Raw genomic sequence first — 13637 nt, 5'->3', positions numbered from 1 at the left:
CCATTCTAGTCTCGAGGAAGGGGCAATCCTCTTCTGTGTGTTAGTCCTCTGAAACATGGACCAGAACTCCTTGGTCCTCAGAAATCAGTTTGTAACTTTCAAGGTCTTTACTGATGATTAGAAGATAACAGAAATGTAACAGAGAATAACTTATAAGTCTTGCTAAAATTAGCTACTCCAAGAAACAATAGCCCCAAATTGACCTCAGAGGCTCTTGTCCAGCCAGCTTCTGGTTTGGCTCCTGCCATGTCTCCACACATACCAATGTTCACACTTCAAGGTTAGGATCCAACAAACCACTGGCCCTCGAAAAAAAAAAAAATAGCATCCTTTTCTCCTCAATTCAAAGATGTCTAATTTTATTCCAGAAATATCATTTTTCTAGGATGTTTCACTTTGGGAGTAACCATTCCCTTGAGATTGTATAGCATCCAACTCAAAAAGAATCTCTAGTTAGTGAACACATTTTTCAAAGTATGGCTTAATCAAAATGAGATAAGATCATGCGTGGGACACCAGAAATTTAGCCTACTTAGTCAAGCTCTTGATCTTGCCTCCAATAAAAGGTAAGAAGATCAAGCATGCACATCACCTTCTACTTTTGATTTCATACAAGCAACGGGTTGAAAAACACACACATATGATGAAACACTAAGTCACACACACACACACACACACCTCTCCCCAAAACACAAATTATAACAAATTATAATTTTAATCACAGTGAAGTCTAATTCTAAACATAGGGGGGAAACATATCTAATTTTACAGAGGAAAAATTTTGTCAGTTACTGAACATTTAATGGTTGCAGCATTCAAGTTTTTCCTCCAAAATGAGAAAAGAAAAAAAAAAATTGCCTTACATTTGCCAGAGTAAAAGGGTTAACTCAAGTTGTTTTGCCCAAAGCAAAAGGTCAGGCTCTTATAATCCCTGGCCTAAAAGGCATACATGTTTGTAAATTTTTAGATGACTCTTTTCTATATCCCAAGGGACAAAATCTTGATGTCAATTTTCCATTGAAAACTTTACTATTGTAGAGTAGGTCACTTACTCCTTGGAAGAAAAGCAATGACAAACTTAGACATCATATTAAAAAGCAGAGACATTACTTTGCCAACAAAGGTCTGTATAGTCAAAGCTATGATTTTTCCAGTGGTCATGTATGGATGTGAAAGCTGGATCATAAATAAAGCTGAGCACCAAAGAATTGATGCTTCTGAACTGGGGTGTTGGAAAAGACTCTTGAGAGTCCCTTGGACTGCAAGGAGATCAAACCAGTAAATCCTAAAGGAAATCAGTCCTAAATATTCTTTGGAAGGACTGATGCTGAAGCTGAAATTCCAATACTTTGGCCACCCGATGTGAAGAACTGACTCATTGGAAAAGACCCTGATGCTGGGCAAGATGGAAGGCAGGAGGAGAAGGGGACGACAGAGGATGAGATGGTTGGATGGCATCACTGACTCGATGGATATAAGTTTGAGCAAGCTCTGAGAGTTGATGGACTTGGAAGCCTGATGTGCTGCAGTCCATGGGGTCGCAAAGAATTGGACACAACTGAGTGACTGAACTGAACTGAGGCCACTTAATCCAGCTCCATTCAAGATCTTTTGGGAAAATTCTCAATTTGAACTCACTTTCTAGAAACAGCTCCTTTTAGTGAGAATGGTGGTGTCCAGAGAGCTAAGAGAGACAGTGAACCTAGAAGAGATGGACCAAGGCAAAACCTTAGTCTAGGGATGCAAAAGGAATTCTCTCAGTCTACATGCAGTCCTGCCTAGGACACAAGCACAGCAGATCATAATGTTGTCCTGGGACAAACTTTTAACTTACTATATAGAAAATGCATCTAGAAAGTATTTGGTGTATGTACCTCCTAGGAACACGAAATAATAATGGCAATGGATTGACAATTTGGGATACAGACCAAATGTCTTCCTTCTGAGACTCAACAAACAGATGGGTAGCATTAAAATAGGCACAGGGATGTAGACATTCAACAACCAGCTCTTTACTGAGGTGGAAACTGCATCCCACTTTAAATCAGTTTTATGTACACTGAAAGAACTCAGAGGCCTCACAATCATTTAAAATCCAATAGCAGATACAACACTCCTACCACCCCCACCTTAGCTGCACAAGTTGGGTAGCCATGGGAAGCTGTGTTTGTTTTCATGTTCAGACAAAGCAGTTGATACCAAAACAGCATTTCCACTGATTAGTGAAGCCTATTTCTATTATGTAGTATATCCTATTAGTGTTCAGGGGGTAAAACCAAAGAATCAATGTCAAAGATTTCTCCTGTCAAGTCTACATTCATGGAAATGTGTCTACAGTAACATCCTGAAGGGCAAGCCATTTATAAGTTGTAAGTAAGGTCTTCTGTTACAAGATGCTTTCCTCTGCAGGAAGAGTGGGCAGCTGATGGCTAATAGAGACCTTCTAGAAGCTATCTCCCTGAAGTGTCACCTTGCCGTCAGACAATAAGGTTTAAAATTGTGACTGGAAGACTATTATGCAAAAACTCCACCTGAGGCAGCAAAAGTACTTAAGTGAATCTCTCTTTCAATTCTTTAATGTGGAAGCTGTTAGTTTTCTTGACATGCTTTGGAATTTTGCTTTGCAGACTCATCTTTGGTAAAAGCCTCACCCTCTTTCTCATGTGCACGTTCTTCTCTTTCCAGTGAAGGTTATTAGGGCCCATCTCATTAGTAACCTCATTTTTCTTAATATCCTACCTCTTTAAAGACCCCATATTTTCAAATACAGTCATATTCTGAAGAACTGGGGGTTGACTTTAGAGGGAGGGAAGAATCCAGCCCATTACAAGGCCAGGAGGAAAGATTAAATTGTGAACTTAGAATGTCTTCTCTACCAGCCTTCCTGGCAAGAAATTTTACGTCATCCCCTAAACTCTGAAGGGTGGACACTTCTTGGTGAAGCCTAGCTTCATCCCTCTAGCTCATAGCCCAGATGCCATCCTGCAGCAGCCATACATGTCCTTGGACATACAGTCACAAAACAGGTAAACAGGAGGGCACAGGTATCCTTTTCTCACTGAAGTTAGCAGCAAGAAAAGGGATTCTTCAGCCACAAGAGCAGGGAATGAAGTGGAATTGAAGCTGATCCCAGTGAGCCCTATCACCTGGGGCATTGCACAGAAGTCCTTGACACATGCATGCTCCATGAAGAGAAAATGAAAGATTTAAATACCCTGTGAAGGAATGGAGGGTTGAAGGACAAATTTCACCCAACAAGAAAGAAAATAAGAGAATCAATTAGTAATTTCTCAATAAGCAGGCCAATATTAAAAGCACTATCATTACATTTGGATCCATTGAGAGAAACTATTGAGCATGTTTGTCTTCAATACCATAAGCAAGGTTTATCAAGCATGGAAGTTTATGTTACCCCACTTACAGTCTCACAGTAAGCCTGTTTAGCCTGTTACTGTTTCCTGGATGCTGGTAGAAGACAAAAGATCCCTGGGTCAAAGAAAAAAGGCTTTATTACTCATATTACAGCAAGCAGCATGATTTGTGTTGTGTTCTTGACCCCAAACGTCCTACAGTGATGGTGTGGAGGGTGTGGATTGTGTTATAGGAAGGAACACTGCTGAATTATGTTCCCCCAAGTGAATATGTTGAAATTCTAACCCCTCAGCATTTCATTCTGACTGTATTTAGAGATAAGGTCTCTAAAGAGATAATTAAATTAAAATGAGGTCACTGGGGCTGGCCCCAATCCGATACAACTGGTGTTCTTCTAAGAAGAGGAAATTTGAATAGAGATAGGTGCAGCTGGAAGGCCACGTGAAGGCACACAGAGAAGACGGCCGTCTACAAGTCAAGGAGAGAGACTTCAGAAGGGTCCAATCCTGCCAATAACTTGATCTTGAAATGCTAGCTTCCAGGACTATTAGTAAATACAATTCTGCTATTTAAACTATATAGTCTGTGGCAGCCCTAGAAAATGAATACAAACACTAAGTTTGGGGAATCCAGTGCTTTTATAGTAAGTTTGTTTTTTGTCCTGGAGACATTACCTCATCTCTTAAGGTCTTTCTCTGCAAACATAACTGTGAGAAATGGTCCAGGTAGAAAGTACTCAGGGCCTTGAACTAGACAGGTAAAGAGATAGAGCCATATGGAGGACTGTCTCTCCCAATAAGACAGTCAGTGAGCATCTTGCAACTCTCGTCTGAGAAATCTCAAAGACATAGTTAAGGTGGAAAATTCAATTATGCCAATATCCCCATCAGCCAGTAGAACCCAACTGTAATATTTAGAGTTCTCAATTATAGAGGACTGGCACAGGTGAGCAATAGTATGTCTTCAACAATGTTACATCAAAAGTTGGTCTGAGTGGAAGTAGTAGTTGAGAAACACTAGTGTCAATGCTATGGTAAGGAGTGTCATGTCTTAGGTCTACCAGACTGTTAGAAAAACAACAAGGCCATGTGGGTAATCTTTTTTTTTTTTTTTTTTTGCTTCAATACGTTATGGTATTTGGCTTTGAAAAAAGTGCAGGAAGTAGTTAATGTGCAAGGCTTTGTAATGTGTCAGCTTGTCTAGGCTGAACCACATTTCCCAGAACTCTCTTCCCTATATGTAGGATAGGCTTGATGGATGTGCAAACAGTACAATTGCACAGGGATCTGTTCTCAAAAGGGGCCCCACACGGGAGTTCAATGTTCTCTGTTGAAATTCTTACTAATTTTATCTTTGAATTTGTGTTTTATAAGTAAAGCCCACTGGGCTGCTGGTGAATGTCCTAGAGGCTTGGAAACTTGGCTCACACAACATCCCACCTCTTAACATCTCCCTAGGATTCTCCTTCCCTATCATACTTGCTGTTGTCACTCTCCACCCCTGATGGGATCCTGGGCAGATGGCAGGGAGGGCTGGAGATAGGGTCCCTGAATGGTGAGTCATGGTATATAGCCCAAGGCCCCTGTGAGGTGTGCATTTACCATACGTACTATCCCATAAGATAGGGGAGCATAGCAGTAAATAGCAAATAATAAACACCATGACATGCCCAGAATGAAACTGCAGAAGAAAGGCAAAACAGTTCTCATGTATTCTGAAAAAGAGGCTCCACATTTTCACTTAACACTAGCCCCACAGATGTATTGCCAGCCCTGACTGTATGTTTCACATCAGTAGGTGCCGTGGATACATATTTGTATGAGTACAGAAGTGAAGCAGCAGTCATATTGCTTTTCACCTTAGAAATGTAGAGGCAGCTATATCAGTTGCTCAGGCATGTTACCATTGATCTGCTGATTCAACACAATGGCTCAGGGCAGCAGCTGGTCCCGCAGTTTCCCTACCTTCCCCTGGGTCTTCTTTCAGCTTTCCCAGTTTCTGGGCATGCTACGTATGTAACTCCATGACAAGAGACACCAGCTTCTCCTACATGGCATACACATCATAGCCAGGGATGACAAGAACTGACATGAGTTCCACTACGTGTTTACAGCTTCCAGTTTGTCCTTGCTCTCCTCCAATTCACAACCATCTTCCCTTCTAAACTGCCTATCCAATGGACTTTGGGCTCCAGCACCAGACACCAGGACTATTGCTTGGTCAGCACCCATAATTGTGTAAAGTTAAGTGACTATAACAATAAATCTCCTATATTACATCTAGCACTCTGCCTCTGTAACTGAACTATAACTAATAAGTATGGCTAATTTTTAAAGAAACTTTAGAATAGGTTGAGGAAATAGGATTCAATAATATATAAAAATAAAAACAAAGGAATATGACACAGTGAAATAATATCATGCATTTACACAATCTTTTTTGCCGCTGACTCACCTTGTCTTATTTGGTCATTACCACAAGCCCCATGAGGTAGGTTAGGGCAGCTATTACAATTTCCATTTTACAGATGGAAGTGAGATGTCAGGGGTTAAATACCTTGGCTAACATCACATAGATAGAAAGTAGCAGAGTTGGAACTGGTCCTCTAGTCCCTCCCCCAGTTCGCTCCCATTGACCCAAAGGGTCTCTGCCAAATATGAATTATTAAGGTCAACTATGAAGCTCAAATCTTCAGTGAAATGAAATACATTTCAACCAGAAGGCATGGTCTCTGGTTCTCAGTTATGTAATTGTATTTTTGCTGCCCAAACATTAAATAAGCAGACTATGAATCATTCAGTTCACACCTTTACATCCATCTCCTCTGCCCACAACCCCACCATGGAGTACAGAGCACTAGAAAGTCTCACTCAGCACTAAACAGTCCGCAGCTTCCAGTCTCAGCAAATAAAAAGAACACCTCAAATAACTGCAAGTATTTCCAAAACTCACATTTCACACTGGTAGTTTTTAACACTTGTAGACATACATGTTGTAGGTAACAGAGCTGAAAGCAGCTCTCATCATTATAACTCAGGCATATGATACACTGGAGCAAGGTTTGGCAGTAGTTTCATGATGATGAAAAGAACCAGCTTCATTTCAAACAAATAATCAAAATTCCACAATAGACTACAAAAGTAAGTGAGGCTTGGCTTTTCTATTTTTACTAACCACAAAAATGAGAAATAAGTCATTCTATTAAAGCCTTTGAGCTATAACCATATAAAGTAATGAATACACCAGCACCATGAAAAATCCAGAGAAAATGCAAATTTTCACCACTTGTCAACAATTGCAAAATCAGCCCAAAAAAGGTTTTATGTAATTACAGTCCTCCTCATGGAAGAAAGCAACACTTGAGTTCCACAGAGAAGAGAATCTGTCACCAATTTCTGTTCTTCTAGAGGTACTTACAAACCCATAAATCTCCATAAACACTAGGGAGAATGTCTCACAAAAAAGCAGGCCCACTGTAACCTCCTGCTACATCCATGCACATTGAACAATCCCAAGATCCACAGGCACAGGAGTCAACTGGGTCAGAGCCTTAGGAGATGCTGAAAACGTCTGGGCTACTCTCTGAATACCCTGGTTCGTGTCCACATACTGGCCTCCTTAGACAATGAGGACGGCTTCATTACTTGGATAAGCATGCTCCAAGGGGCTTTCATTTATTCATCAAAACAAGCATTCATCAGGAACTTAGTCCTTGCCAGACATGGTACTCGGCCTCGGGACACAGTGGTAAGAAAAGCAAACGTGACTTCCCTCTAGGGGTTACAATCTAACACAGGATATAAATGTGAATCACCAATCATGCAGATAAATGTGTCATTGCCAACAGAGGCAGATTCAGGGAAGGACAGGCTATGCCACCAGGAATATGTCTTAGAGAAGCCTGATTTCACTCAGGGGCTCAGGCAAGGCCTCCCCAAGGAAGTGGCACTGTGCAGGCAAAAGGGGTGAGAATGTACTGAGTGCCTCTAGAGAAGGAAACACAAGTCTGAACGTGGGCCCCAGTGGAGCCCTGACCCAGGCCAGGCGGGAATGAATAGTAAGCTCTGGACTGAGGAGATTAGGCCTGGGCACAGCAGGAAGGGAAGCTGAGAGAAAGGTGGGGGAGCTAGGCAATAAAACATGAGGCTTGAGGGGGTAACTTTCATCTACAGCAGTGCTGTGCCTCAGGCGGCCCTGCACCCAGAAGTAAATAACGTGGGTGGTGGGAGGGAGAAGGGAAAGACATGAGGGTGGGAGAAGGCGAGTAGAGGAACTCAGTCCTCTTTAGGTACCAGCAGGCTCCCAGGGCCCTGAACAATACTGCAAACAGCATACATTTATCCTGCTGCCCCCCACGACGTGCTCCCCTCCCAGCGTGGTCTGTGTCTGCTTCCTGCAGCCTCTCAGACTCTTGAGCGTCCTCCTGCCGCTCTGGCCTGCCCTTCCTGCCTCATTACTAACATTCAAACACCAGTTCACCTCCAGTTTCAGCTTCAGCAACAGGAGGAGAAATGTGATTACCTTATTTAAGTAATAAACTCTAAGGTGTCAATAGCTAACCAAGTCTTTACTGACCTTCAGGACTGTTACCTTCTGAGACGGCCCACAGTCTATCTGTAGAGGGTGTTTATCTCAGGGCCCCTCACCTTCCAAGACGGACCACATTCTGCCTATAGACTGTGCATCTCTCTTGGTGACCCTGTTTTCACTTTACTATGGCTCACTCTTAAATTCTTTCCTGCATGAAATGAACGGTCCTCACTTGGCGGCCCACTACGGGAAGTCACCTGAGATCTGAGACATAACCATCCTCTCTCACCCCAGGGCAGAGCTCTCTTGCCTGCCCCCTTGTATCTTTCACAAGCATCCCATATTTAAGAATCTACTTCTTAATCTATCAAAAAAAATTTTTTACTGACCTTTGGAATGATGACTTCTCTCAATTCCATTTACTGTAACGGGAGAATTTAGGAAACACTGGACAGGAGGCAGAGTCAGAGAGTCCAAAAGTCAGTCCTGAGAAGTGGTCCCAGCTTTGTCCTGAAGCGATGGAGTCCAGAAGGAGAGCAGAGGAAAGGCCTGTTGGTCTTTATGAAGACCTTCCAATGCTCTCCTGAAGGCAAGCGACTGGAAGTGCTAAAAAAAAAAAAAAAAAAAAACAAAACACACAGGAAAGATAACAGCACTTCTCAGAATAGGTACTTATATCTTCGAACTTTTTCCTTTTGTCCTGGTATTAAATCAGTACAAGAGGTAATTCCATGGCAGTCCAGTGGTTAGAACTCCACACTTTGACTGCCAAGGGCCCAGGTTCAATACCTGGTTGGGGAACTACAATCCCACAAGCTGTGCGGTACAGCCCCAACCCCCCCAAATCAATACAAGCATATTAAGAAAAAACACTGGTATATGCACGAATGTTTGTGCAGATTTATTCCTAAACTGCTTAATCTTTTAAGAATCAATAAGATTCCAAAGCACTGTTTCTAACAAACATCATGTGCCTATGCTATTCTAAGTAAAAATCTTATTTGAGTCTCAGAAGTTCCAAAAAGTAGGTACTATTATTCCTGCATTTTAGAGAGGAAATTGGAGTATAGAAATGTTCAGTAACTTCCCCCAAGAAAAAAAGTTTTATGATTAAACATCTAAAGATTATTTTCTCTTTCTCTGAAAGTCCCAAAACATATTTGTTTGATATCTTTTACATGAATCCCTACTTTGTAGAAAATCACGTAGAATTTAGGAGATACATAGTAAGTCAAATTTATGTAATATTTTGAAACCATCAAGTAAACTACAACTTTGATTTTTTTTAAATACTAAAAGAATGAAAATGAGAAATGATTGATGTAAGTGTTCTGAGCCTTTGAGTAATACGTGGGCTTCCATTTAGCTCAGGGTCTGTCCTGACCTAGTAGAACTCAATATTCACAATGGTGCAGTGATGGTCCACTGCATGTTGCTTGCTCAGTTGTGTCTGACTTTTTGTGACCCCATGGACTATAGACCATCAGGCTCCTCTGTCCATGGAATTTTCCAAGCAAGAATACCTGAATGGGTTGCCGTTCCCTTCTCTGGGCAATCTTCCTGACCCAGGGATCAAACCTGGGTCTCCTGAATTACAGGCGGATTCTTTCTGATGAGCCACCAGGGAAGCCCTGAGGGTCTATTAGAGGCTATATTGTTTGGCCAGGACTTTCATAACAAAGCATGACAGACTGGATGCCTTAGAAAGCAAAAATGAATTGTCTCACAGCCTGGAGGCTAGAAGTTCAAGATCAGAGTGTTGGCCGTGTTGGTCTCTTCTGCAGCCCCTCCCTTTGGCTTGGACATGACCATCTTCTCCCTGTGTCTGCATGTGGTCTTCTCTCTGTATATGTCTGTGATCAAATTTCCTCTTCTTACAAGGACATGAGTCATATTGCATTAGGACCCACCTGAGTGACCTTATTTTAACTTAATTACCTTTTTAAAGACTCTATTTCCAAATACAGTCAACTCTGAGGTACTATAGGATTTCAACACAGGGATTTTGAAGGGACACAACTCAGCCCATAAGAGAAAAAAATGATCCAGGAATTAAGAGGAAACTAGATTCCTCAAATGGACAGGAACACACCAAAAGAGCTAGATAAGCAAACTGGTTAGAAACCCACCCTCGGATGTGTCCTGTCCCTGAAGGGATTAGGTCCAAAAGTTAAGAAGAAGATCTGAATAGTCACCCAGTCACTACTGTCCAAATGGGAAAAATGCTTCATAGCTATAGCTCAGACATACTTAAGAGGATAAAATTTGGCTGAAATCCATGCTTCCTTCCCCTAATGTAGCCTTAGATCATTATTTGGTCCTCTTCAATTATGTGAGAGTTCAAACAGGAAGATATATGTAATAGATTTGATGTTGGAAATTAACAAGCCCAAGTCCTTCTCTCGGCCTTTTACAGGATGTCACTTGATTATGCGGTCAGGAGCCAACTCTAGTGATAGCTCCCAAATTGTTAACATATTTGTTTTCAGAAAGAAATATAGCATGGTTTGTCTAAAAAAAGCAAAATAGAGATTAATCCTAAAATTCAGAAATCTGTGGATTGTTTTATTTAATTCTTAAATCAAGTGGTTATTTTAACTTTCAGTACTCAGTTTTCATGTCTTTAAAAATATTTGTCAACTTATGCTACATGAAGTATGTTTACTTTTATAATTAAAAAGAAAACTTTTAAACAATTACCACATCTTTCTAAATGTTCCTTTTGGGGGAAAAACAGTTTTTAGATTTGTTGTTTTAATTTGCCCAGTCATTTTTACTTCATCTAATTAAATAAATCTGATCCTTATATAGAGTAAAATAAATTTTTGCAGGATGAATCACATGTTCCCATTTTAACTTCAGAGGAGTGTCTATAAGGGGAAAAATTGGGAGGACATAAGCAATGAAAACTCTTCCTGCAACATCTCTCTTCTTGCCAATTGAAAAGAAACCTTGAAAGACAAAAGCAGTCCATCAAGTACTGTAATTAGCATGAGGCAGGCTCTAAAACCTTACAGCTATCTTACAGGAAAATTTTACTTTTAAAAAACTGACTTTGCAGTTTTCCACACAATGGGGAAAACTTTGTTACATGCATATATTTGAGGAAGATCTTTATCTTAATATATGAAAAACTTTTAAAGTCAAACCAGTAAAAGAGACAACCCAATAAAAAAAATGAACAAAGCCTTGCAAAGCCAGTTTACAAAAGGAAATATACAAATGGCCAATAAGCACATAATAATATAGTTAATTAACGTTATTAATTATCAAATAAGTGCAAATTAAAATCACAGTGATTTACCATTTCACACACACCAGAAAAGCGAAAGCTAAAAGGAATGAGTTGACCTGAATGGCCAGGATGAGGAACAACTAGAACTCTCGAACCACTGGTGGTATGAAATGTGTGCAACCACTTTGAAACTGTTGTGCATGCATGCTAAGTCGCTTCAGTCATGTCCAACTCTTTGTCAGGCTATAGACGGTAGCTGGCCAGGCTCCTCTGTCCTTTGGGATTCTCCAGGCAAGAATACTGGAGGGGGTTGCCCTGTCCTTCTCCAGAGTATCATCCTGATCCAAGGATGGAACCTCTGTATGTGTCTCTTTCATCTCCTGCATTGGCAAGCGGGTTCTTTACCATTAGTGCCACCTGGGAAGCCCGTAGGTGAAATTGAAACTGGCAATTTCTTTTTAAATATATGCCTATCATATGCACTCCTAATCCTAGTTATTTACCCAGGAAAGATGAAAAGTCTTATCTGTAAAAGACTTGCACAATGTTTCAGTTCAGTTCAGTTCAGTCGCTCAGTCGTGTCCGACTATTTGCGACCCCATGAATCGCAGCACGCCAAGCCTCCCTGTTCATCACCAACTCCCGGAGTTCACTCAGACTCACGTCCATCGAGTCGGTGATGCCATCCAGCCATCTCATCCTCTGTCATCCCCTTCTCCTCCTGCCCCCAATCCCTCCCAGCATCAGAGTCTTTTCCAATGAGTCAACTCTTCGCATGAGGTGGCCAAAGTACTGGAGTTTCAGCTTCAGCGTCATTCCCTCCAAAGAAATCCCAGGGCTGCTCTCCTTCAGAATGGACTGGTTGGATCTCCTTGCAGTCCAAGGGACTTTCAAGTGTCTTCTCCAACACTACAGTTCAAAAGCATCAAATCTTCGGCGCTCAGCTTTTATAGTAGCTTTATTCAATAGCTCCAAACTGGAAGCAACCCAAATGTCCAACAAGAGAAAGGAAAAATAAATTGCAGAGTATATTCAGACAATACAATACTACACAGAATAACAAAGAATGACTACTAATCACACAACATTGGATGTATCTCAGAAACAGTGCACTAGTCAAAAGAATGGTGCAGACACCAGCATTGCATCCTGTTAGATTCCATTTATATGAAGCTCAAGAACAAGCTAAACCAAGCAGTGGAGGGAGACATCAGAATGGTGGTGTCTACAGGGTAAAATTTGACTGATAGAGGGCAATATACTTTCTAGGGCGGTAGTTACACAGATGTATAATTTTTATCAAAATTCATTGAATTGGAAACTTAAGAACTGTGATTTTTGTGGTGTATCTATTTCACTTCCATAAAGATGTTAGCAAGAGTTGTTAAACAAAACTGACTTTGCAGCTTTCCAATATTTCATGCATACCCCCTTGCACACTTTTCATCTGCGACTCGGCTGCCTAGCTGACTGGCTGCTCACGTGCCCCAAACAGGTCGTGACACCCTTCCAGGGAGGTCAAGCAGTAAAAACACTAGTGAGCCCACCCCCACGCTGGGCTTTTCTGTTTTGCAAGGCCTTACAGAATGCGACATGTCAGAGAGATAAAAATCTACAAGACCCTCTTTAAGAGCCATTAGCTCCAAGTGCTCTCAGCCAAACATAACATGGTGAAGAGGAAAGAATGGCGTCTGTGGAGCCAATCAGACCAGAGTCAAGTCCAGCGCAGGCATTCACCAACTGTGAGCAGGCCACCTAGCATTTCTAAACCTGTTTCTTCTCTTGTAGAACCAATTATTCTATAGGATCAGAGACTATGTTAATAATAGATCTAGATTAAGCCTTGCACATAGTAGGTCCTCAGTGAAGTAAAGCTACCACTGGACCATCAGCTCCCTGAAAGCAGGTAGGGGAGTCTGGTACATAGTCAGGCTCAATAAATATTTAATAAATGAGTGAATGTGTATGTATATGTGTTAGTCTCTCTATTGTGTCTGACTTTTTGCAACCCCATGGACTGTAGCTTGCCAGGCTCCTCTGTCCGTGGAATTCTCCAGGCAAGAATACTGGAGTGGGTTGCCATTCCCTTCTCTCCAGGGGATCTTCCCCACCCAGGGATCAACCCTAGGTCTTCATTGCAGGCAGATTCTTTACTGTCTGAGCCACCACGGAAGCCCAAATGAGTGAATAATCTGAGAAATTTCTATTTTCTCTAATTCCATAAATAAATAACACGGGATGTACCCAAGAAGCAGCAGGATGAGTGATCAAACAGGATGTATTTTTGCCAATATATTGTCCTGTCTCGCATACTTCCTGTTCTTTGGGTCAGATTATTTCAGAACTCAGAACTTGTCTGATTTAGGGAAAGAAACATCATGCGTACACCATACATATGTAACTCATCTAGTAGATCGGACAACACTCCAGATCAAACATATTAACATTTCCACAGCAAAACTTATATTCACATAAAATGGAATAAAGACAAAAATAGTCT

The 13637-nt window shown here is 41.2% G+C and overlaps 1 long non-coding RNA gene across 1 annotated transcript in view; it reads right to left on the bottom strand.

The window, feature by feature from the left end:
- Positions 1–13637, bottom strand: part of LOC132659837 (uncharacterized) — a 249081-nt gene that overhangs the window by 214128 nt on the left and 21316 nt on the right. The window contains exon 2 of the long non-coding RNA XR_009600734.1: positions 8292–8508. This is a non-coding gene — a long non-coding RNA (uncharacterized LOC132659837). The remainder of the gene's footprint in view (positions 1–8291; positions 8509–13637) is intronic.

The sequence above is a fragment of the Ovis aries genome, chromosome 5 (genome assembly GCF_016772045.2).
Source record: "Ovis aries strain OAR_USU_Benz2616 breed Rambouillet chromosome 5, ARS-UI_Ramb_v3.0, whole genome shotgun sequence".
Lineage (NCBI taxonomy): Eukaryota > Metazoa > Chordata > Mammalia > Artiodactyla > Bovidae > Ovis > Ovis aries.
This window is presented reverse-complemented; position numbering and strand designations above follow the sequence as displayed.